The sequence below is a fragment of the Stenella coeruleoalba genome (assembly GCF_951394435.1).
Source record: "Stenella coeruleoalba genome assembly, chromosome: X".
NCBI classification, from domain to species: Eukaryota; Metazoa; Chordata; class Mammalia; order Artiodactyla; family Delphinidae; genus Stenella; species Stenella coeruleoalba.
The window spans coordinates 68,094,853-68,119,942 of record NC_137152.1 but is presented as its reverse complement, the minus strand read 5'-3'; positions in this window follow the sequence as shown (position 1 = coordinate 68,119,942).

Sequence of the window (25,090 nt, the reverse complement as noted above, 5' to 3'; positions counted from 1 at the left end):
TTCCTCCTGCAAGCAGAGAGAGAGAAATCGAGAGTTCATATGTCCTTTCCATCCAACACATATACTCAAGGTATACATGAGACCCAAGAGGATGCCATTGAACTTGAAGGGGCCTCACAATTGGGAAGAGAAGGATGCAGAGTAAAGGGCCTGCCAGCAAGAGAAACAAAGAGGACTAACCCCTTAAATTTCTCAATGGAATCCAGAATTGCAGAGACATCCACAGAGAACCAGACACTCTCCCCCAAATTATATGTAAGTTCTACCACCTCTAGAACTTATAATATCTCAAGGAAAATTGGATAAGGAGGAGGGACAGAATCTTTAACTGACCACACTTAAATCGAAAGAGCTGGGTATTGACTAGGTTCATTTTATTTATTTATTTAGCTAATAAGAAGGAGAGCTCAGAGTCATAAAAATGAGTTGTAGCAAACAAAAGAGGGTATACTTTTTACACACCTGAATTTATGGCTGAAAATCATCAACTGGTGGATTATTATTATTGCTACTAATAGTACTAGCAGCAGCAAGAGTAGTCCCCTCAACATAAAGGTGAAAATTACTGGGCTTCCCATGAAACTGAAATAGAAGCCACATGAATATACAATGGCATATCATTGCTAATTTTTGTGAAGAGAATAACACAATTTGAACGTGCAATTACAAAAATTTTCTCTCAGTTTTGCTTCCATCTAGGATGTTATCAGGAATTTCAGTTTTACACTTCATTTTTTAGGTTGTCAGGTACTACCAGGTGCATATACCTGACATTACAAACACATTTATGATTAGCTATTCATATTTGTGTATGTATACATACACATATAAACAAGTTATGTAAGTTAATAAAACAGTCATATAGTACAATTTCTAAGCAATGTCTTGTCACTAATAACAATAAGTGAGTTTTCCAACAATATTATAAAATCCATCTACATTCTTTAGTCTTGTCCAGTCTCCTTCCAAGGCCTTCTGAAACTTACCAAGCCTTTGCAACTTTGGAAATAAAGTCATCTTGGACCTCACCTTAGGCCACAGTTCCAAGCCACTACAGACTCGATTGGCCTCTACCATCTATACCTTATTGGCAAACCAACCATCAAAATGGAAGGGGAAATTCTATTTGCATACTGGACTTTCGTATTAGGAACCAATTCTTTTTTTTTTTTTTTTTTTTTTTTTTTTTTGCAGTACGCGGGCCTCTCACTGTTGTGGCCTCTCCCGTTGCGGAGCACAGGCTCCAGATGTGCAGGCTCAGCGGCCATGGCTCACGGGCCCAGCCGCTCTGCGGCATGTGGGATCTTCCCGGACTGGGGCATGAACCCGCGTCCCCTGCATCAGCAGGTGGACTCTCAACCACTGTGCCACCAGGGAAACCCTTGGAACCAATTCTTAATAATTTTTATTTGGGAATTAATTCATACTTAAAGGTAAGCAAAGAATAAAACAAAGAACACCTGGACACTCTTTACTCAGATGTATCTATTGCTGATATTTTACCTCTTTTGCTTTGTATTTGTGTTCTCTCTCAATAGACAGAGAGAGCGAGAGAGAGAGAGAGAGACAGAGAGAGAATAGATAGATATTGATATACATATAGATAATTTCATAATATTTTAAAAACTATTCAGGGGTAAGTTATATTCATCATGGTTCTAAAAATATAATTACATACTTCTATCTAATGTATCTTTCATATTCCAATGTTGTCAATTGACCCAAAAGTATCCTTTATAGCATTGCTCTCCTCCAACTGAGGATCTAGTCTAGCATGTGGTATCACGTACAGTTGTCATATCTTGTTAGGCTTCTTTAATCTGGAATGGTTCCACAGCCTTTCTTTGACCTTTGCTCATCGAGTTAAGTAAGGTGTTGCCTGATTTCTCCCTGGTATAATTACTGGGTTTTTTTTCTCCTTTGCAACTAGTAAGCAGTCTGTGAGGAGTCACTTTAAGATCATGCAAATATCCTACTCCTCATCATAATTTCTGTCAAGATCCAGCCTCCATTGATGATTCTTGCATAATCCAAACTTTACTATGATTGATGTAAAATGATTTTTCAACTGCAGTACTCCCTCTTACACTTACCAGCTAACCCTCAGAATTCTAGTTTAAGAAAGAGCCCTTATCCCATTTTAATTTATATATTTATCTATTTTTACCAGTGTAGACTCATGAATTTTTATTTTTATTAATGGTTTACTTAATTATTTTGGTGCTCATATTGTCTCAGATTTGGCCAGTGGAAGCCTTTTCAAGCATCCTTGCAATGTAGTCCTGATAAAATAAAAATATCAATATTATATTTTTGGTATAACAAGATGTTCCAGGTTTATCTTGTGTCTACCCTATCCTAGCCTTGGAATTAGGCATTTCTCCAAATATCTTTCAGAACAGTTTTTTGTTGCTGTAGTTGTTGTATTACATGTTTTGAGAAAGTTAATGTCTCAGGATTTAGTGATTATATTGTCAATCTGTTTTTCTCCCATCTTTTCACATTTTAATGACATTCCAGTAAGAAAGAGTTGCTCCCACTGGGTGGGAAGACATTAACTTGGAAATTCCCCATTAAGAACTCTTCTTACTACATTACATAGACCTGAATTAACACCATCTCTAATTTGTGGGTGCAAGGTCGTGTGTCTCAAAAGAGACAAAGAGTATCTATTCCATTTTTAAGTTTGAGTACCTGTAAAGTTTTGAGTGTGCATGCCTACTGAATATATTTAAGCATATATATTCACCAACATATAACGCAAGAATACAGAAGCTACATTAAGCTGTTTCCTTGGGATGTGGGATGAGTTTTATTTAAATCTTTAGGAGGAAAGACAAGATGAAAGTAAGTGAGAGAGTGTAACTTTCAATGTTTAAAAATCTTTTTTGGTGCAATCTTACATAGAGAGAGAAATGAAAACCTGGATGTTTTGTTGTGTTGGCTGGGGCTCCAGGTGTGTTGTGCATCACCATACTGGAAGAGAAAGACTCATTACAAGCCAAAGTTCTAGACAAGTAAACATTCTGTATGAAACAATTTAGTTATAGCAAACTCTTTTTCCTGAAGCAATCTAAGGAGGTAAGGATGGCTGCATATCACTTATGGGAAAGCAGAACAACTGTGATTTGGTTGATGAAGTGCCCTAACCATAGCATTTCTGGCTCCAGGAATAGTCTATGCTAGCAATAACTATCTTTTCTGAAGCTATGAGAGGCTAAGAAAATGCATATGAGCTCTTTGCGGCATAAAGATGAGGAAGTTCCATTTCCAGGGAATCATTTTTCTCTGTCTTGGAAGAGAATAGCCAGGCTATTCAGAAAGCAATGAAAAAGGGGAGGTTTGAAAGTTGCATGCACACTGGCGTGTGCACTGGCTACAGCCAGCCCTCTCTAATCTTGGGGAGGAGTGCACTGTCATTCACAGGAAATTAAAATTTCAAAGGATGAATTTAGCTATGTAGTGGCAAATGTGCTTCAGTCAAAAGACTATTGCCATGTGACTGAGAATATTTTCATTATTAATTCTCCCCCCCCCCCCCGCCTTTTTTGTTGGTTCAGGACTTGTGTAAAACAATGCAAGATGAAATTCATAGGAAAAAAATGCAACTACCTTTGACCAATGAGAGACAGCAATGTGTCTCAAAACAACTTCAAACCTAAGAAATTATACCTTATGCAAACCAAACCTAAGAAATAACTTCAGCATTAGCTAGGAGGTCACATTGTGGCATTTAACCTACTACAGCGCCCCCAGATAATCATGGAAATGTAGTAGCTGGTTCTCTGCAGTTCATGAGAAATACGTTCGATGTTAATTTCCAGAATAAATCTTTTTTTTCTTTTGAGGACAGCAAATCTTCGCCCTCATCATTTTCTTCCTCGGAGCATTAATTAAGCAACCATATCTTATCTTGGATTAGCTCCCAAATGGCCAGTGTCTATGCCACCAGGGTGAGTTTCAATTGCCTTCTGCCTCTCCAGGAGGCTCTCCAAAATCAGCAAGTGGGTCTGATCCAGGATCCTTTCAAATTACTGTTTCTGCCCTGGATCTCACAGTGTGTGAGATTTTGTGTGCACCCTTTAAGAGTGGAGTCTTGAAAGATGGTGGTGTGGGAAGATGCTGTTAGCATCTCCCCACAACTAAGGTGCCTGCCGGACACTGGTGGGGGACCCTGACACCAAAGGAGAAAGGAGGAACCACCAAGTAAACCATTAAGACATGGGGGGGGCTAAGAGGGGAGCAGAAGTGGAGGCCAGACTGGATTGGCACCCCTGAGGCCTGGGAGATCAGGAGAGGCAGGCATGAGAGGCCCTCTGGGAGGAGTGGGAGAAGAGCAGAGGGTGATTGTCCATCCCACTCGGGCCCAGGGAACCTGCTGAGTTCCCAAGCCAGCCCCCTGCCCTCCAAGGCCCCCCTCAACCCCCGGCCATATTGGTCCTGGGGGCATAGGATGGAGGCTGAGGGGAGAACAGGAGAGGCAGGCAGAAGGGGCCTGCCAGACTTAAGGAGGAGCGGGAGAGGAGCAGAGGGCATTTGCCCTGCCCACTCTAGCCCAGGAAACCTGCTGGGCTCCCTGGTGAGGTTCCCCGTCCCCTGAGGCCAGGAGTGGGGGGAACGCCTGGGCACCTTCTGTTCCATTGAGCCTAAGCACCACCCCCCACAGCCCCCAGGACCCTTTCCAGACATGTAGGTCCTAAGAATAAGCCCCTCCCACTGCCTAAAGCTCACCCTTGATTCAGCCCTGCCCTCCACAGCCAAGGCCTTTTCCCTAATTTTTTTTCTTTTTCCTCCCTTCATTTTTACTATTGTGATAATGTTGTATCTTCTAGTTGTTCATTCATCTACATTTTTATTTTTATATTCTTTCTAACATATCTGTAGTTTCCTAGTCCAATTTTATTTTTTACTTCCTTATTGTTCTCTCTTTGTTTTTCCACCCCACGTGGCTTGCAGATCTTGGTTCATGAACTGGGGGTCAGGCTGAAGCTCCTGGAATTGGAGCTCAGAGTCCAAACGACTGGATTAACAGAGAACCTCAGACCCCAGGGAATATTCATTGGAGTGAAGTCTCATGGAGGTCCTCATCTCAGCACCAAGACCCAGCTCTACCCAACAGCATACAAACTCCAGTGTTGGAAGCCTCAGGCCAAATAAACAGTAAGACAGGAACACAATCCCACTCATAAAAAAAAATGAGAACAAAAGTTTATGTCACACATGAAGGAACAAGGTAAAAATCTATGAGACCAAATAAATGAAGAGGAAATAAGCAATCGACCTGAAAAAAAATTCAGAGTAATGATAGTAAAGATGATCCAGAATCTTGGAAATAGTAAGAAGGTACAGACTGAGAAAATACAAGAAATGTCTAACAAAGATCTAGAAGAACTAAAGAACAAAAAAACAGAGACGGGGGAAGGATTCAAGATGGCAGAAGAGTAAGATGCGGAGATCACCTTCCTCCCCACAAATACATAAGAAATGCATCTACGTGTGGAACAACTCCTACAAAACACCTACTGAATGCTGGCAGAAGGCCTCAGACTTCCCAAAAGGCAAGAAACTTCCCACGTACCTGGGTAGGGCAAAAGAAGAAGAAAAAACAGAGACAAAAGAATAGGGACGGGACCTGCACCAATGGGAGGGAGCCGTGAAGGAGGAAAGGTTTCCACACACTAGGAAGGCCCTTCACGGACAAAGACTGTGGGTGGTGGAAGGGGGGAGATTCGGAACCATGGAGGAGAGTGCAGCCACAGGGGCGTGGAGGGCAAAGAAGAGGGATTCCCGCATAGAGGATCGGTGCTGACCAGCACTGACCAGCCCAAGAGGCTTGTCTGCTCACCCGCCAGGGCAGGTGGGTGTTGGGAGCTGAGGCTCTGACTTCAGAGGTCAGACCCCAGGGAGTGGACTGGGGTTGGCTGTATGAACACAGCCTGAAGGGGGCTAGTGCACCACAGCTAGCTGGTAGGGAGTCTGGAAAAAGTCGGGACCTGCAGAAGAGGCAAGAGACTTTTTCTTGCCTCTGTTTCCTGGTGCGTAAGGAGAGGGGATTAAGAGCACTGCTTCAAGGAGCTCCAGAGATGGGCGTGAGCCACCGGTATCAGTGTGGACCGCAGAGATGAGCATGAGATGCTAAGGCTGCTACTACTGCCAAAAAGAAGCCTGTGTGCAAGCACAGGTCACTATCCACACCTCCCCTCCCAGGAGCCTGTGCAGCCCGTCACTGCCAGGGTCCCATGATCCAGGGACAACTTCCCGGGGAGAACGCACAGCGTGCCTCAGGCTGGTGTAACATTACACCAGCCTCTGCCACTGCAGGCTCGCACTGCACTCAGTACCGCTCCGTCCCCCTGGCCTGAGTGAGCCAGAGCCCCCAAATCAGCTGCTTCTTTAACCCCATCCTATCTGAGCGAAGACCAAATGCCCTCAGGCGACCTACACACAGAGGTGGGTGCAAATCCAAAGCTGAAACAAGGAGCTGTGCAAACAAAGAAGTGAAAGGGAAATCTTTCTCAGCAGCCTCAGGAGCAGTGGATTAAGTCTCCACAATCAACTTGATGTACCCTGCATCTGTGGAATACCTGAATAGACAAGAGTTATCCCAAATTCAGGAGATGGACTTTGGAAGCAAATATATATATATATATATATATATATATATATATATATATATATATATATATACACATACATATATTTCCCCCCTTTTTCTCTTTTTCTGAGTGTGTATGTTTCTGTGTGTGATTTTGTCTATATAGCTTTGCTTTTACCAAGTATCCTAGGGTTCTCTCTGTCCGTTTTTTGTTGTTGTTGTTTTAGTTAAAAATTTTATTCTTAATAATTATTTTTTATTTTAATAACTTTATTTAATTTTATATTATTTTTTTTCTTCTTTCGTTCTTTCTTTTTTCCTTCCTTTTATTTTGAGCCGAGTGGAGGACAGGCTCTTGGTGCTCCAGCCAGGTGTCAGGGCTGTGCCACTGAGGTGGGAGAGCCAAGTTCAGGACACTGGTTAAAAAGAGACATTCCAGCTCCACATAAAATCAAACGGTGAAAATCTCCCAGAGATCTCCATCTCAATGCCAAGACCTAGCTCCACTCAATGACAAGCAAGCTATAGTGCTGTACATCCTATGCCAAACAACTAGCAAGACAGGAACAAAACCCCATCCATTAGCACAGAGGTTGCCTAAAACCATAATAAGGCCACAGACACCCCAAAACACATAACCAGACATGGACCTGACAACCAGAAAGACAAGCTCCAGCCTCATCCACCAGAACACAGGCACTAGTCCCCTCCACCAGGAAGCCTACACAACTCACTGAACCAACCTTAGCCACAGACATCAAAAAAATGGAAACTACGAACCTGCAGCCTGCAAAAAGGAGACCCCAAACAGACTAAGTTAAGCAAAATGAGAAGACAGAGAAACACACAACAGATGAAGGAGCAAAGCAAAAACCGAGTAGACCTAACAAATGAAGAGGAAATAGGCAGTGTACCTAAAAAAGAATTCAGAATAATGATAGTAAAGATGATCCAAAATCTTGGAAAAATAATGGAGAAAATACAAGAAACGTTTAACAAGGACCTAGAAGAACTAAAGATGAAACAAGCAACAATGAACAACACAATAAATGAACTTAAAAATTCTCCAGAAGGGACCAATAGCAGAATAAATGAGGCAGAGGAATGGATAAGTGACCTGAAAGTTAAAATAGTGGAAATAACTACTGCAGAGCAGAATAAAGAAAAAAGAATGAAAAGAATTGAGGACAGTCTCAGAGACCTCTGGGACACATTAAATGCATCAGTATTCGAATTATAGGGGTCCCAGAAGAAGAAAAGAAAAAGAAAGGAACTGAGAAAATATTTGAAGAGATTATAGTTGAAAACTTCCCTAATATGGGAAAGGAAATAATTAATCAAGTCCAGGAAGCACGGAGAGTCCCATATAGGATAAATCCAAGGAGAAACACACCAAGACACATATTAATCAAACTATCAAAAATTACATAAAAAGAAAAAATATTAAAAGCAGCAAGGGAAAAACCACAAATAACACACAAGGGAATCCCCATAAGGTTAACAGCTGATCTCCCAGCAGAAACTCTGCAAGCCAGAAGGGAGTGGCAGGACATATTTAAAGTGATGAAGGAGAAAAACCTACAACCAAGATTACTCTAACCAAGGATCTCATTCAGATTTGACAGAGAAATTAAAAAGTTTACAGACAAGCAAAAAATTAGAGAATTCAGCACCACCAAACCAGCTTTACAACAAATGCTAAAGGAACTTCTCTAGGCAGGAAACACAAGAGAAGGAAAAGACCTACAATAATAAACCCAAAAAGTAAGAAAATGGGAATAGGAACATCCATATCAATAATTACCTTAAAGGTAAATGGACTAAATACTCCAACCAAAAGACATAGATTGGCTGAATGGATACAAAAACAAGACCCGTATATATGCTGTCTACAATACACCCACTTCAGATCTAGGGACACATACAGACTGAAAGTGAGGGGATGGAAAAAGATATTCCATGCAAATGGAAATCAAAAGAAAGCTGGAGTAGCAATTCTCATATCAAACAAAATGGACTTTAAAACAAACAGAGACAAACAGACAAAGAAGAACACTACATAATGATCAAGGGATCAATCCAAGAAGAAGATATAACAATTGTAAATATTTATGCACCCAACATAGGAGCACATCAATATATAAGGCAAAAACTAACAGCCATAAAAGGGGAAGTCAGCAGTAACACAATCATAGTAGGGGACTTTAACACCTCACTTTCACCAATGGACAGATCATCCAAAATGAAAATAAATAAGGAAACACAACCTTTAAATGATATATTAAACAAAATAGACTTAATTGATATTTATAGAACATTCCATCCAAAAACAACAGAATACACATTCTCAAGTGCTCATGAAATATTCTCCAGTATAGATCATATCTTAGGTCACAAATCAAGCCTTGGTAAACTTAAGAAAATTGAAGTCATATCAGGTATCTTTTCCAACCAAAATGCTCTGAGACTAAATATCAATTACAATAAAATAAACTGTAAAAAAATGCAATCACATGGAGGCTAAACAATACACTACTTAATAACCAAGAGATCACTAAAGAAACCAAAGAGGAAATCAAAAAAATACCTAGAAACAAATGACAATAAAAACACGATGACCCAAAACTTATGGGATGCAGGAAAAGCAGTTCTAAGAGGGAAGTTTATAGCAATACAATCCTACCTTAAAAAACAAGAAACATCTCAAATAAAAAACCTAACCTTACACCCAAAGCAATTCGAGAAAGAAGAACAAAAAAACCCCAAGGTTAGCAGAAGGAAAGAAATCATAAAGATCAGATTAGCAATAAATGAAAAAGAAATAAAGGAAACGATAGCAAAGATCATTAAAAGTAAAAGCTGGTTCTTTGAGAAAATAAACAAAACTGATAAACCATTAGCAAGCCTTATCAAGAAAAAAAGGGAGAAGATTCAATTCAATAGAATTAGAAATGAAAAAGAAGTAACAACTGACACTGCAGAAATACTAAGGATCATGAGATATTACTACAAGTAACTCTACACCAAAAAAAAGGACAACCTGGAAGAAGTGGACAAATTCTTAGAAAGGCACAACCTTCTGAGGCTGAACCAGGAAGAAATAGAAAATATGAACAGACCAATCAGAAGAACTGAAATTGAAACTGTGATTAAAAATCTTCCAACACACAAAAGCCCAGGACCAGATGGCTTCACAGGGGAATTCTATCAAACATTTAGAGAGGAGCTAACACCTATCCTTCACAAACTCTTCCAAAATATAGCAGAGGGAGGAACACTGCCAAACTCATTCTACAAGGCCGCCATCACTCTGATACCAAAACCAGAGAAAGATGTTACAAAGAAAGAAAACTACAGGCCAATGCCACTGATGAACATAGATGCAAAAATCCTCAACAAATTACTAGTAAAGAGAATCCAAAAGCACATTAAAAGGATCATACACTATGACCAAGTGGGGTTTATCCCAGGAATGCAAGGATTCTTCAATATACGCAAATCAATCAATGTGATACACCATATTAACAAATTGAAGGAGAAAAACCATATGATCATCTCAATAGATGCAGAGAAAGCTTTCAACATATTTCAACACCCATTTATGATAAAAACCCTCCAGAAAGTAGGCATAGAGGGAACCTTCCTCAACATATCAAAGGCTATACATGACAAACCCACACCCAACATCGTCTTCAGTAGTGAAAAAATTAACCATTTCCACTAAGATCAGGAACAAGACAAGGTGGCCCACTCTAACCACTATTATTCAACATAGTTTTGGAAGTTTTAGGCACAGCAATCAGAGAAGAAAAAGAAATAAAAGGAATCCAAATCAGAAAAGAAGAAGTAATGCTGTCACTGTTTGCAGATGACATGATACTATACATAGAGAATCCTAAACATGCTACCAGAGAAATACTAGAGTTAATCAATGAATTTGGTAAAGTCACAGGAGACAAAGTTAATGTACAGAAATCTCTGGCATTCCTATACACTCATGATGAAAAATCTAAAAGTGAAATTAAGAAAACACTCCCATTTATCATTGCAACAAAAAGGATAAAATATCTAGGAATAAACCTACCTAAGGAGACAAAAGACTTGTATACAGAAAATTATAAGACACTGATGAAAGGCATTAAAGATGATACAAATAGATGGAGAGATATACCATGTTCTCTGATTGGAAGAATCCACTTTGTGAACATGACTCTACTACCCAAAGAAAGCTACAGTTTCAATGCAATCCTTATCAAATTACCACTGGCATTTTTCACAGAAGTAGAACAAAAAATTTCACAATTTGTGTGGATACACAAAAGACCCTGAATGGACAAAGCAATCTTTTTTTTTTCAGTATGCTGGCTCCCCACTGTTGTGGCCTCTCCCGTTGCAGAGCACAGGCTCTGGAAACACAGTCTCAGTGGTCATGGCTCACAGGTCCAGCTGCTCCATGGCATGTTGGATCTTCCCGGACCAGGGCACAAACCTGTGTCCCCTGCATCGGCAGGCAGACTCTCAAACACTGTGCCACCAGGGAAGCCCGACAAAGCAATCCTGAGAAAGAAAAACGGAGCAGGAGGAATCAGGTGCCCTGACTTCAGACTATACTACAAAGCTACAGTAATCAAGACAGTATGGTACTGGCACAGAAACAGAAATATAGATCAATGGAACAGGATAGAAAGCCCAGAGATAAACCCACGCACATATAGTAACCATAACTTTGATAAAGGAGGCAAGAATGTACAGTGGAGAAAAGACAGCCTCTTCAATAAGTGGTCTTGGGAAAGCTGGACAGGTACATGTAAAAGTATGAATTTAGAACACTGCCTAATGCCATACACAAAAATAAACTCAAAATGGTTTAAAGACCTAAATGTAAGGCCAGACACCATCAAACTCTTAGAGGAAAACATAGGCAGAACTCTCTGTGACATAAGTCACAGCAAGATCCTTTTTGACCCACTTCCTGGAGAAATGGAAATAAAAACAACAAAAATAATGGGACCTAATGTAACTTAAAAGCTTTTGCACAACAAAGGAAACCATAAACAAGATGAAAGGTCAACCCTCGGAATGGGAACAAATATTTTCAAATGAAGCAACTGACAAAGGATTAATCTCCAAGATTTACATGCAGCTCAATATCAAAAAAGCAAACAACTCAATCCAAAAATGGGCAGAAGACCTAAATAGACATTTCTCCAAATAAGCTATACAGATTGCCAACATACGCATGAAAGGATGCTCAACATCATTAATCATTAAAGAAATGCAAATCAAAACTACAATGAGATATCACCTCACACCAGTTAGATTGGCCATCATCAAAACATCTACAAACAATAAATGCTGGAGAGGGTGTGGAGAAAAGGGCACCCTCTTGCACTGCTGGTGGGAAAGTAAATTGATACAGCCACTATGGAGAACAGTATGGACATCCCTTGAAAATCTAAAAATATTCATTGCAGCTCTATTTACAACAGCCGGGACATAGAAGCAATCTAAGTGTCCATTAACAGATGAATGGATAAAGAAGACATGGCACATGTATACCATGGAATGTCACTCAGCCATAAAAAGAAATGAAACTGAGTTATTTGTAGTGAGGTGGATGGACCTAGAGTCTGTCATACAGAGTGAAGTAAGTCAGAAAGGGAAAAACAAATACCATGTGCTAACACCTATGGAATCTAAAAAAAGAAAAAACTGGTCATGAAGAACTTAGGTGCAAGAAAGGAATAAAGATGCAAACCTACTAGAGAATGGACTTGAGGATACGGGTAGGGGGAAGCGTAAACTGGGACAAAGTGAGAGAGTGGCATGGACATATATACACTACCATATGTACAATAGATAGGTAGTGGGAAGCAGCCGCATAACAAGGGAGATCAGCTTGGCTCTTTGTGACCACCTAGAGGGGTAGGATAAGGAGGGTGTGAGGGAGGGAAATGCAAGAGGAAAGAGATATGGGGACATACGTATATGTATAGCTGATTCACTTTCTTGTAAAGTAGAAACTAACACACCACTGTAAAGCAATTATACTCCAATAAAGATGTTTAAAAAAAGACACAGATGAACAACACAATAACTGAAATGAGAAATACATTAGAAGGAATCATTAACAGAATAAGTGAGGCAGAAGAACAAATAAGTGAGCTGGAAGACAAAATGGTGGAAATTACTGCTGAGGAACAGAATAAAGAAAAAAGATTGAAAAGAATTGAAGACAATCTCAGAGACTTCTGGGACAACACTAAATGCACCAACATTTGAATTATAGCATCCAAGAAGAAGAAGAGAAAAAGAAGGGTCTGAAAAAATATTTGAAATGATTATAGTCGAATCCTTCCCTAATATGGGAAAGGAAATATTCACCCAATTCCAGGAAGTTCAGAGATTCCCATACAGGATAAACCCTAGGAAAAGCGCATAAAGACACATATTAATCAAAGTAACAAAAATTCAATTCAAAGAAAACATATTAAAAGCAGCACGGGAAAAACAAATAATGACATACAAAGGAATCCCCATAAGGTTAACAGCTGATTTTTCAGTCTGCAGGCCAGAAAGGAGTGGTAGGATATCCTTAAAGTGGTGAAAGACAAAAACCTACTACGAAGATTACCCAGCAATGATCTCATTCAGATTTGACAGAGAAATCAGAAGCTGTTCAGACAAGCAAAAGCTAAGAGAATTCAGGACCACCAAATCAGCTTTACAACAAATGCTAATGAAACTTCTCTAGGTGGGAAACACAAGAGAAGAAAAAGACCCACAAAAACAAACCCAAAACAATTAAGAAAATGGTAATAGGAACATACATATCGATAATAACCTTTAATTTAAATGGATTAAATGCTCCCACCAAAAGACACAGACTTGCTGAATGGATATAAAAATAAGACCCATATATATACTGTCTACAAGAGACTCACTTCAGAGCTAGGGACACATACAGGCTGAAAGTGAAAGGATGGAAAAAGATATTCCATGCAAATGGAAATCAAAAGAAAGCTGGAGTAGCAATATCCATATCAGATAAAATAGACGTTAAAATAAAGACTGTTACAAGAGATAAGGATGGACACTACATAATGATCAAAGGATCAATCCAAGAAGAAGATATAACAATTATAAATATTTATGCATCCAACATAGAGCACCTCAATACATAAGGCAAATGCTAATAACCATGAAAGGAGAAGTCGACAGTAACACAATAATAGTAGGGGACTTTAACACCTCACTTACGCCAAAGGACAGATCACCCAAACAGAAAATAAATAAGGAAACACAAGCTTTAAATGACACAATTGACCATATAGATTTAATTGATATTTATACAACATTCCACCCAAAAGTGGCAGAATACACTTTCTTCTCAAGTGCACATAGAATACTCTCCAGGATAGATCACATCTTGGGTCACAAATCAAGCCTTGGAAAATTTAAGAAAATTAAAATCATATCAAGCATCTTTTCTGACTACAGCACTATGAGACTGGAAATCAATTACAGAAAAAAAAACTGTAAAAACAAATACATGGAGGCTAAACAGTGCACTACTAAATAACCAAGAGGTCACTGAAGAAATCAAAGAAGAAATAAATAATACATAGAAACAAATGACAATGAAAACATGATGACCCAAAACCTATGGGACACAGCAAAAGCAGTTCTAAGAGGGAAGTTTATAGCAATTCAATCTCACCTCAAGAAACAAGAAAAATCTCAAATAAACAATCTAACCCTCTACTTAAAACAACTACAGAAAGAACAAAGAAACGCCAAAGTCAGTAGAAGGAAAGAAATCATAAAGATCAGAGCAGAAATAAGTGAAATAGAAGAGAAGAAAACAATAACAAAGATCAATAAAACTAACATTTGGTTCTTTGAGAAGATAAACAAAATCGATAAACCCTTACCAAGACTCATCAAGAAAAAAAGGAAGAGGAAGCAAAACAATAAAATAAGAAATGAAAAAGGAGAAATCACAACTGACACTGCAGAAATACAAAGGCATTAAAAGACTACTGCAAACACCTATATGTCAATAAAATGCACAACCACAAAGAAATGGACAAATTCTTGGAAAGGTACAATTTTCCAAGACTGAATCGGGAAGAATTAGAAAATATAAACAGACTTATCACAAGTAGTGAAATTGAAACTGTAATTAAAAATCTTCCAAGAAACAAAAGTCCAAGACCAGATTGCTTCACAGGCGAATTCTATCAAACATTAAGAGAAGAGCTGACACCGATCCTTCTCAAACTCTTCAAAAAAATTGCAGAGGGAGAAGCACTCCCAAATTCATTCTACGAAGCCACCATCACTCAAATACCAAAACCAGAAAAAGATATCACAAAGAAAGAAAATTATAGACCAATATCACTGATGAACATAGATGTAAAAATCCTCAACAATATACTAGCAAACAGAATCCAAGAACACATTAAATGGATCATACACTATGATTAAGTGGGATTTATCCCAGAGATGTAAGGATTCTCCATTATATGCAAATCAGTCAATGTGATACACCACATTAACAAATTAATGTATAAAAACCACATGATCATCTCAATAGATGCAGAAAAAGTTTTTGACAAAATCAACACCCACTTACGATAAAAACTCTCCAGAAAATGGGCAATAGAGGGAAGCTACCTCAACATAATAGAGCTCATATAGGACCAACCCACAGCAAGCATCATTCTCAATGGTGAAAAACTGAAAGCATTTCCACTAAGATCAGGAACAACACAAGGATGTCCACTCTCACCAACTAGTAGAACTAATCAATGAATTTGGTAAGGTTGCAGGATACAAAATTAATGCACAGAAATCACTGGCATTCCTATACACCAACAATGAAAACTCAAAAAGAGAAATTAAGGAAACAATCCCATTTACCATCACAACTAAAACAATAAAATACCTAGGAATAAACCTGCCTAAGTAGGGGAAAGACTGGCACTCAGAAAGCTGTAAAACACTGATGATAGAAATCAAAGATGACATAAACAGATGGAGAAATATACCATGTTCTTGGATTGGAAGAATAAACATTGTGAAAATGACTATACCACCCAAAACAATCTACAGATTCTATGCAATCCCTATCAAACTACCAATGGCATTCTTCACAGAATTAGAACGAAAAATTTTACAATTCGTATAGAAACACAAAAGACCCCGAATAACAAAAGCAATCTTGAGAAAGAAAAACGGAGCTGGAGGAATCAGGCTCCCCAACTTCAAACTATACCACAAAGCTACAGTAATCAAGATGGTATGGTACTGGCACAAAAACAGAAATATAGATCAATGGTACAGGATAGAAAGCCCAGAGATAAACCCATGCACATATGGTCACCTAGTTTATGACAAAGGAGGCAAGAACATACAATGCAGAAAAGATATCCTATTCAATAAGTGGTGCTGGGAAAACTGCACAGCTACATGTAAAAGAATGAAATTAGAACACTTCCTAACACCATACACAAAAATAAACTCAAAATGGATTAAAGACCTAAATGTAAGAGCAGACACTATAAAACTCTTAGAGGAAAACATAAGAGAAACACTCTTTGACATAAACCACAACAAGATCTTTTTTGACCCACCTCCTAGAATAACAGAAATAAAAGCAAAAATAAACAAATGGGACTTAATTAAACTTAAAAGCTTTTGAATAGCAAAGGAAACCATAAACAAGACAAAAAGACAGCCCACAGAATGGGAGAAAATATTTGCAAATGAAACAACAGACAAAGGATTAATCTCGAAAATATACAAACAGCTCATGGAGCTCAACATCAGAAAAAACAATCCAATTAAAAAATAGGCAGAAGACCTAAATAGGCATTTCATCAAAGAAGACATACAGATGGTCAAGAGGCACATGAATAGATGTTCAACATCACTAATTATTAGAGAAATGAAAATCAAAACTACAATGAGGTATCATCTCACACCAATCAGAATGGCTATTACCAAAAAATCTAGAAATAATAAATGCTGGAAAGGGTGTGGTGAAAGGGAACCCTCTTGCACTGTTGGTGGGAATGTAAGTTGATGCAACCACTATGGAAAACAGTGTGGAGGTTCCTTAAAAACAAAAAATAGAACTAGCAATCCTACTACTGGGCATATACCCTGAGCAAACCATAATTCAAAAAGAGTCATGTACCACAATTTTCACTGCAGCACTATTTACAATAGCCAGGACATGGAAGCAACCTAAATGTCCATCAACAGAGGAATGGATAAAGAAAGTGTTGCACATATATACAATGGAATATTACTCAGCCATAAAACGGAATGAAATTGAGTTATTTATAGTGACGTGGATGGAGTCTGTCATACAGAGTGAAGTAAGTCAGAAAGAGAAAAACAAATACTATATGATAACACATATATATGGAATCTAAAAAAAAATGGTCCTGATGAATGTAGTTGCAGGGCAGGAATAAAGATGTAGACATAGAGAATGGACTTGAGGGCACAGGGTGGGTGGGGGAAGCTGGGACAAAGTGAGAGTAACATCAACATATATACACTACTGAATGTAAAACAGTTAGCTAGTGGGAAGTAGCAACATAGCACAGGGAGATCAGATCGGTGCTTTGCGATGACCTAGAGTGGTGGGATAAGGAGGATGGGAGGGAGGCTCAAGAGGGAGGGGATATGGGGACATATGTATGCATATGGCTGATTCACTTTGGTGTACAAGAGAAACTAACACAGTATTGTTAAGCAATTATACTCCAATAAAGATCTATTTTTTAAAAAAAAGAGTGGAGTCTCTTTCCCACAGCCCTCTGTCTGTCCTGAAAGTAAGCCTCATTGGCCTTCAATGCCAAATATCTGGGGGTTTGTCTTCTCAGTGCAGGACCCCCAGGCTTGGGAGCTCGATGTGGGGCTCAGACTCCTCACTCTTTAAGAGAACCTCAGCAATTGCAACTGTGGGTTGCCTACCCAGGGGTATTGGTCTTGACCATATTATGTTTCCACCTTTCCTACTTGTCTCATCGTGGTTCCTTCTTTATCTTTAGCTGTAGAAGTTCTTTTCTTCTAGTCTTCAGGTCACTGCCATGGATAATTGCTCTGCATATAATTGCAATTTTGGTGTGGTTGTGGGAAGAGGTGAGTTCAGGATGTTCTTACTCTACCATCGTGGTCACTTTCCCAAGAGCCAGTGTTTTAGTTTTAGTCTGAAGGCAGGAAAAAAACGCTGTCCCAGATCAAAGGGAGTCAGGCAGGAGGAGTTCCCCCTTTCTCAGCCTTTTTGTTCTATTCAAGTCTTCAACTGATTGGGTGAGTCCCACCCATATTAGAGGGGGCAATCTACTCTACTCAAACAGTTCAAAATATTAATTTCATCCACAAATACCCTCACAAATATACCCAGAATAATGTTTGACAAAATATCTGGGCACCCTATGGCCCAGTCAGGTTGACACATAAAATTAACCTTCATACTACTGAAAGCAATCAATAGATTCAATGCAATTCCTGTTAAATCTCAATGTCATTTTCTGCAGAAATAGAAAAAAATTCTACAATTCATATGGAATCTCAAAGGATTCCAGACAGCCAAAACAATCTTGAAGAAGAAAGTTTGAGGACTCACAATTCTTGATTTCAAAACTCACTATAAAGCTACAGTAATCAAGACAGTGTCATATCGTCATAAAATCAGACATATATACCAATGAAGCAAAATAAAGAGTCAAAAAATTAATCCTCATGTATATAGTCAAATGGTCTTTCACAAGGGTACCAATATACAATGAGCTCCCAACAAATGGTGTTGGGAAAACTAGATATCTACATCTGAAAGAAAGAAGTTGTACACTTACCTTACATCATATGCAAAAATTAACTCAAAATGGCTTAAAGACCTAAACATAAGGCCTAAAAGTATAAAACTCTTACAAGAAAACATAGGAGAAAAACTTTATGACATTGGATTTGGAAATGATTTCTTGGATATGACACCAAAAACATAGGCAACAGCATCAACAAAAAATAGACAAATGGAACTACATCAAACTTAAAAGCTGCTTATCAAAGGAAATAACAGAATGAAAAGGCAAACTATGAAATGGGAGAACATATTTGCAAATCATATATCTGATAAGGGGTTAATATCTAGAATATAAAATGAACTCATGTGACTCAACAACAAAAAAATAACCCCATTAAAATATAGGCTACAAAGAAAATATACAAATGGCCAACAACAAGCATATGTAAAGATGTTCTACATCACTAACCATTAGGTATATGCAAATCAAAACCACAGTGAGATATTGTCTTATTAGGATAGCCACTATCAAAGACTGACAAACAAACAGAAAATAACAAGTGTTGGCAAGAATGTGGAGAAATTGGAACCCTCGTGCACTGTTAATGGTATATAAAATGGTGCATCTGCTATGAAAACAGAACAAACATTCCTCAAAAAATTAAAACTAGAACTACCATACGATCCAGCAATCCCATGTATGGGTATTTAACCAAAATAATTGAAAGCAGGATCTCAACAAGATATTTGCATACCCATGTTCATTGTAGCATTATTCACAATAGCCAAGAGGTGGAAGCAACCCAAATGTCTACTGACAGATGAATATATAAAGAAAATGTATTATATATATGTAATGGAATATTATCCAGCCTTACAAAAGAAGGAAATCTTGTCACATATACAAGATGGATGAATCTTGAGAACATTATGTTATGTGAAATAATCTAGTCACAAAAAGACAAATACACTATGATTCCACTTATATGGGATAAAGTAGTCAAATTCATAGAGCTTGAATGTAAACAGAAGGGCCTTGGTGATTTCTAGGGTCTGGGAGGGGGGGAAAGGGGGAGTTGTTTTTTAATGTGTGTAGAGTTTCAGTTTTGCAAGGTGAAAAAGGTATGGAGACTTGTTTTATAACAATATACTTAACGCTACTGAACTATACACTTAAAATGGTTAAGATGGTAAATTTCATGTTCCATTTTATCACAATTTAAATAAAAATTTTTAGGGAACTTATATTGTTCTATGAAGAGTCACTATGGAGGTGCAGGGGGTCTTGACACCCCCAAAGGAGCCCAGACCTAATTGTCAGATTGCACAAGTTATATTGTTGGGGGGTGGCCTTTAGGGTAGAGAGGGATAGTAAAACTTTAATCCTGGTGGAGTTTTAATTTTAGTTTTGTTATTCATGGGTAATATAGAATTAATGTGTTATCAGAAATAAAGCTCAAACCCCTTTAGAATTTATTATTAGAGGATCATGCTTAATGGTATTCACCTTTGCTTTCAATCTAGCCTCATTTTTAATGGGATGGGACAAGATTGAAACTGTGGAAATTTTATTGAGTCCTTTATTCAAGAGCCTAACATTTTGTATTTTGTCAGAAGGTAGGTTGAAATATGAATCATTTTTCACTGTGTATTAGGAAGAGACAGTACATTTTATAATGCTGTTTTTATAGGAGACTAACCCATTAGCACAGCTCAGGAGTCAGTAAAAGGTGTGGACAAGGACCATGGATACCCAAAGCATTTTCTGGTACTAAAACAATAGCTTGTAGTTCAGCTAATTGAGCTGACTCTTGGTTCCATACTTGGTCAGGGATGTCCCCATGAAGGGATAGAAAACAGCTGTCTCCAGTGGGCTCTATCACTTGTGATAGTGACTCTACCATACTTAAATTTACAAACTTCTTTTCTTGTTCCCCAACATGTCCCAGCCCTGCAAGTGGCTGATGGCTCCAGGAGAAGGGTGACCTCCTCTAGCATCATAGTCTTGGTCAAGGCACAGAAGACAAGAAGAAATCATTTTCTCCTACAAATAAAAATGCCAGATGGCTCAGATCTGGCTTTACCCTAAATATGTCTTTTTTTTTTTTTTTTTTTTTTTTTTTTGCGGTATGCGGGCCTCTCACTGTTGTGGCCTCTCCCGTCGCGGAGCACAGGCTCCAGACGCGCAGGCTCAGCGGCCATGGCTCACGGGCCCAGCATCTCCGCGGCATGTGGGAACCTCCCAGACCAGGGTATGAACCCGTGTCCCCTGCATCGGCAGGCGGACTCCCAACCACTGTACCACCAGGGAAGTCCTAAATATGTCATTTTAATTTTAGCCAGGAGGCTTCTGTGGCTGTGCCAAGCTGGTGGGGCACTGCCATCATGACCCAAGACATGATGGGCAACTGCATCCAAAGTGTTACTGGTTTAGGACCAATGAGCTTCATGTCCAATAAGGTCTAATATACAGCTAGCAATTGTTTTATTAAAGTATATCTAGGAGCTGATATAGTCCAGAGGTTCTGGGAAACATGAGTAAGTGTGGCTAAGGCTTTATCTAGAAAAGAGTGGCCTGGTAACATTAAAGGAAGTGGTTGTTGCATAGCACAGCCTCTAGGACTTGTTGGTGAGGCAGGCCCCATTTATAATGAGGAGACACACAAGTAATGAAATTTGTAAATGGGAATATGTCCAGCTCAAAAATCCAGTTAAGCCCAAGAAATGTTATTACAAAGCTCTTTAATGAGTATTTGTATGTCTACATAGAATGTTATTAATGAAATTTCATACCTGGATTCTGGGAGGCAACTGGATATGATTGAGGGCTTGTATGCATCATCTATATGTGAGGGCTGGACCTTTCAGGTATCATGGAGCACCAAGTAAGGCTGTATTGTGTTCCTTTGAAGAGGAATGGAAATTGAGGCTGGAAAGCTGTTGAAAGAGGCACTGCAAGATGGGAATAAAGACACAGACCTACTAGAGAATGGACTTGAGGATACGGGGAGGGGGAAGGGTAAGTTGGGACAAAGTGAGAGAGTGACATGGACATATATACACTACCAAACTTAAAATAGGTAGGTAGTGGAAAGCAGCTGCATAGCACAGGGAGATCAGCTCTGTGCTTTGTGACCACCTAGAGGGGTGGGATAGGGAGGGTGGGAGGGAGGGAGACGCAAGAAGGAAGAGATATGGGGACATATGTATATGTATAACTGATTCACTTTGTTATAAAGCAGAAACTAACAAACACACCATTGTAAAGCAATTATACTCCAATAAAGACGTTAAAAAATAATAAAAATTTTAAAAAATAGAAAGAAAAATCTTTTTTTAAAAAAAGAGGCACTGAATAGAACATGTTAGCCAAATCTATCATAACAGAGTATTTTTCAATAGCCTACCGAATAGAATTTGTATTTTCAACGTTTGGAATTGGAATTTTATAGGTAACAATGTGATAAGAAGTATTATAAATCATAATCAGGCTCCATTCAACTTTACTTTATCTTAATATAGGTCAAATGGGACTTGCCAAAGGAAAAAAAACATTGGAATAATTATACCCTCCTTCAAAAGTCTGGTCTCTAATTTGGTAACTCTTATTATAGTTGAAATTGTTGAGTCCTATGGCAAATATATAGTGTGTCATTTAGTGAGATTGACAATTAGGGCTGAAGATTGAATTGTAGATAATTTATTATATCTGGTCTGGACTATAGACATAAAATCAATTATGCTCCCTTTCATTTATTATGGAATCTTATAATAAACTTTGAATTTTAGTCTAAGGACTTTGATTTAGCAGAACAAGTTTTGTGTCGTTATTACAATGATTTCTTTCTTTACTCTTAGTAATTTCTTCTTTTCCTTTTGTAACTTAGGATATTTGGGGGATATTTTAATTTAATTTAATTTAATTTAATTTAATTTAAATGTTTTCTTCTCTGAGGAATCCCAATGTATATCAGAATATTGCAACAGAATTGAGTACAGCTACTGAAACATAAGTACATTTGACCTTGTAGGGCTCTAATGAACCATCTGCCATTGGAGGCATGGAGTCCTGAAAGCCACATAGAAACTCTTCCTCATAAAAGTAACCACCCGGAGGATTCCTAGCCCCTTTATAGGCAGTGTTCTGGAAATGCAGAGGTCAATGCCTGGCCAAGATAAAGTCATGTGGATCTTTTCTCTCCAGTGAATGGGCCTGGTACATCCTAGGGTGTGGTCATGGGTCAGGCGCCTCAGCTTCTATTCCATTTTATGCTCCTCCAACCCTATCTAGTGTCAGGGTCCTCAGTCCTGTTTCCTCACTTGTAATGTCAGGTTTAGACCTACTAAATTTGAGGCAAATGCTTGGTAGAACCCAGCAGACAGAAGCTGCAGTCCTCAAGGTGCTAAAACAGCATTACACTTCCTTCAGTCCTAAGTGAATCAGGGCCATGCTAGGTCCTGCTCAGAATTGGGAATATTCCTCTCTCTACAATTTGAGTTGCACATTATTGCCTAATCACTGAGGTAGCTCTACTTAAGCTCTATATCTCAAAAAACTTCTTTCACCTTGATGCTAGATCTTCACTCTCTCTAGGGCTTAAACATAGTATATGAATCCAGGCTGGAGAATAAATGTCAGGCATTCCCCTCCATGTTCTTCTCCTCTTCCATCCACTCAGCAAGTCCTTCAAGCAGACCTCCTTTTCCTAGGCTCTTTCCACATGCAAAAAGATGATCAGTGCATCAGTGAGCTCAGACACTATCATTTAGGCTCAGCCAGGGCCCCTAACGACAGTCAAGAGTAATTCATTTTCTGTCGCTGATGAAGTGCCATATGAGTGACAAAAATAAATAGTACTATTACTGCTGGTACAGTTTAGTTATCCAATTCTGATAGCACAAACCAAACCAAACCAAACCAAAACATTCTATGAGCATATGATCAATGCATGAACTGGACATTGTTTGGACTTGATTAGGTGAATTTTTTCTTGGTCTTGTTGGTACTAAAATCTATTAGTGATACTCATTTACCAGGTTTCAGGTTATAGTCTCACAGTGAAGAGAGAATATGTGGGTTCTATCCATAACTGAAATGAGTATAACCCTTTCCTTATGTTTTGGGACATCTAGAATATGGTCCTGCTCATTAGCAGATCAAATAGACTTGGAGTTCAGAGAAAGGTACAAAACATTAATTTTGGGGGTTGTCTTTCAGTTCATTCAAAGTCATTGCATATGGATATCTGCGAATTCCCTTTCATTTTGATTTCTCTCCCTCCTCATTTTTTATACCTCTTCCTCTCCCCACAGTTCCAACTCTAGTGTCATGGTCACAGGAATAGTCATTCCTGACTCCATCTTGGGGGTGTTTTGATAGCTATTCATAGGCTTATGTATGGAGAAGTTTAGGTTGTTCAGCTTCTTTTAGGAATGAGCTAGGTGTATAAATAAATAAAATAAAAACATACCTATTTACACAGATTTTAAAATGCTTTTTCTTTTGCTTCTAGTATGAGTGCTTTCCAAATATAACCGAGGCTTTGTTTTTATATTTATGAGATGATTTGATGTTTAGCTTCTGTTTCTTATTTCTCATTTAAAAATAAATCTTGTAGCCAACTTTTTAGAAAAGCAGAGCTCTGCAAAAACATTATCATTAGCTAGAGACTGGCATTAAGGGTCTCAAGGGATTGCCAATGAAATAGAGTGTTTTTGCTTCTACAGTTACTGCTTAACCTCACCCAGTTGAACATCCCCACCACTCGATGGTGAGCATGTAGAGCCCTGTAGGTAATTGCCAACATTACTATCTAACCAGTGCTACTGAGTAATTTTCTTGGAGACTCCAAGGACCATTATCAATACCAGAGGAGACAAAGACCTCTTCATTAACTAATCCAATTCCCTTGGCTCAGGCCCCCCTACTCTAATTAACTGCTGGAAACATCTACAATTCAGAAGTGCTAAATGAATAACCCATTGTTTGCTATGAAAACTAACAAGTGGCTAAATGGGGTGCTTAACATTTTCTGAAATGAGGCCTTAATGTAGATGTAAAATTTCCAGAAATATTGAAATAAAAAAACGTAAATACTTTTCAGGAGAGTGGGAGAAACATAGGAACATATACATAAAATTGTATATTTTATAGCATTCTTTATAAGTGAAGCCACTCAGTACAGGAACCTAGAAATATTGTATGCATTATTTACTTTGTCCATAAATGTATCATGTTTGATTTATTTAGAGATTTGAAGGCCCAGGAAAATGTATCAGGATATTTGTGGAAAAGATTTCTCCTAACTTTTATTTTTCTCTTTGAAATTTCAATGCTCTTGGATTTGGGGGCAGTGAATAAAGGAGGTGATACTTTTCATCAGAAATATTTTTAGTTGTCTTGAAGTATTCACAACATATTTTGATTTTTGAGTTGGAATGAATTGGGTTTGGAAGAAATAGTCAATGTAATAAATTGTTGAGGTGGATCAGGAAGGAGAAAAACTTAATGTGGATTGAGTACCTACTATGTGCTAGCAATTTCCTAAATACTTACCTCACTTAGTTCTTTGCATAACCATGCAATATAGATGTTATTTTCAATTTTCAGGTGAGGAAATAGCCTCAAAGGGGATGAGAGCCTTGTCAGGGTCGCACATAAAGTAAGAAGG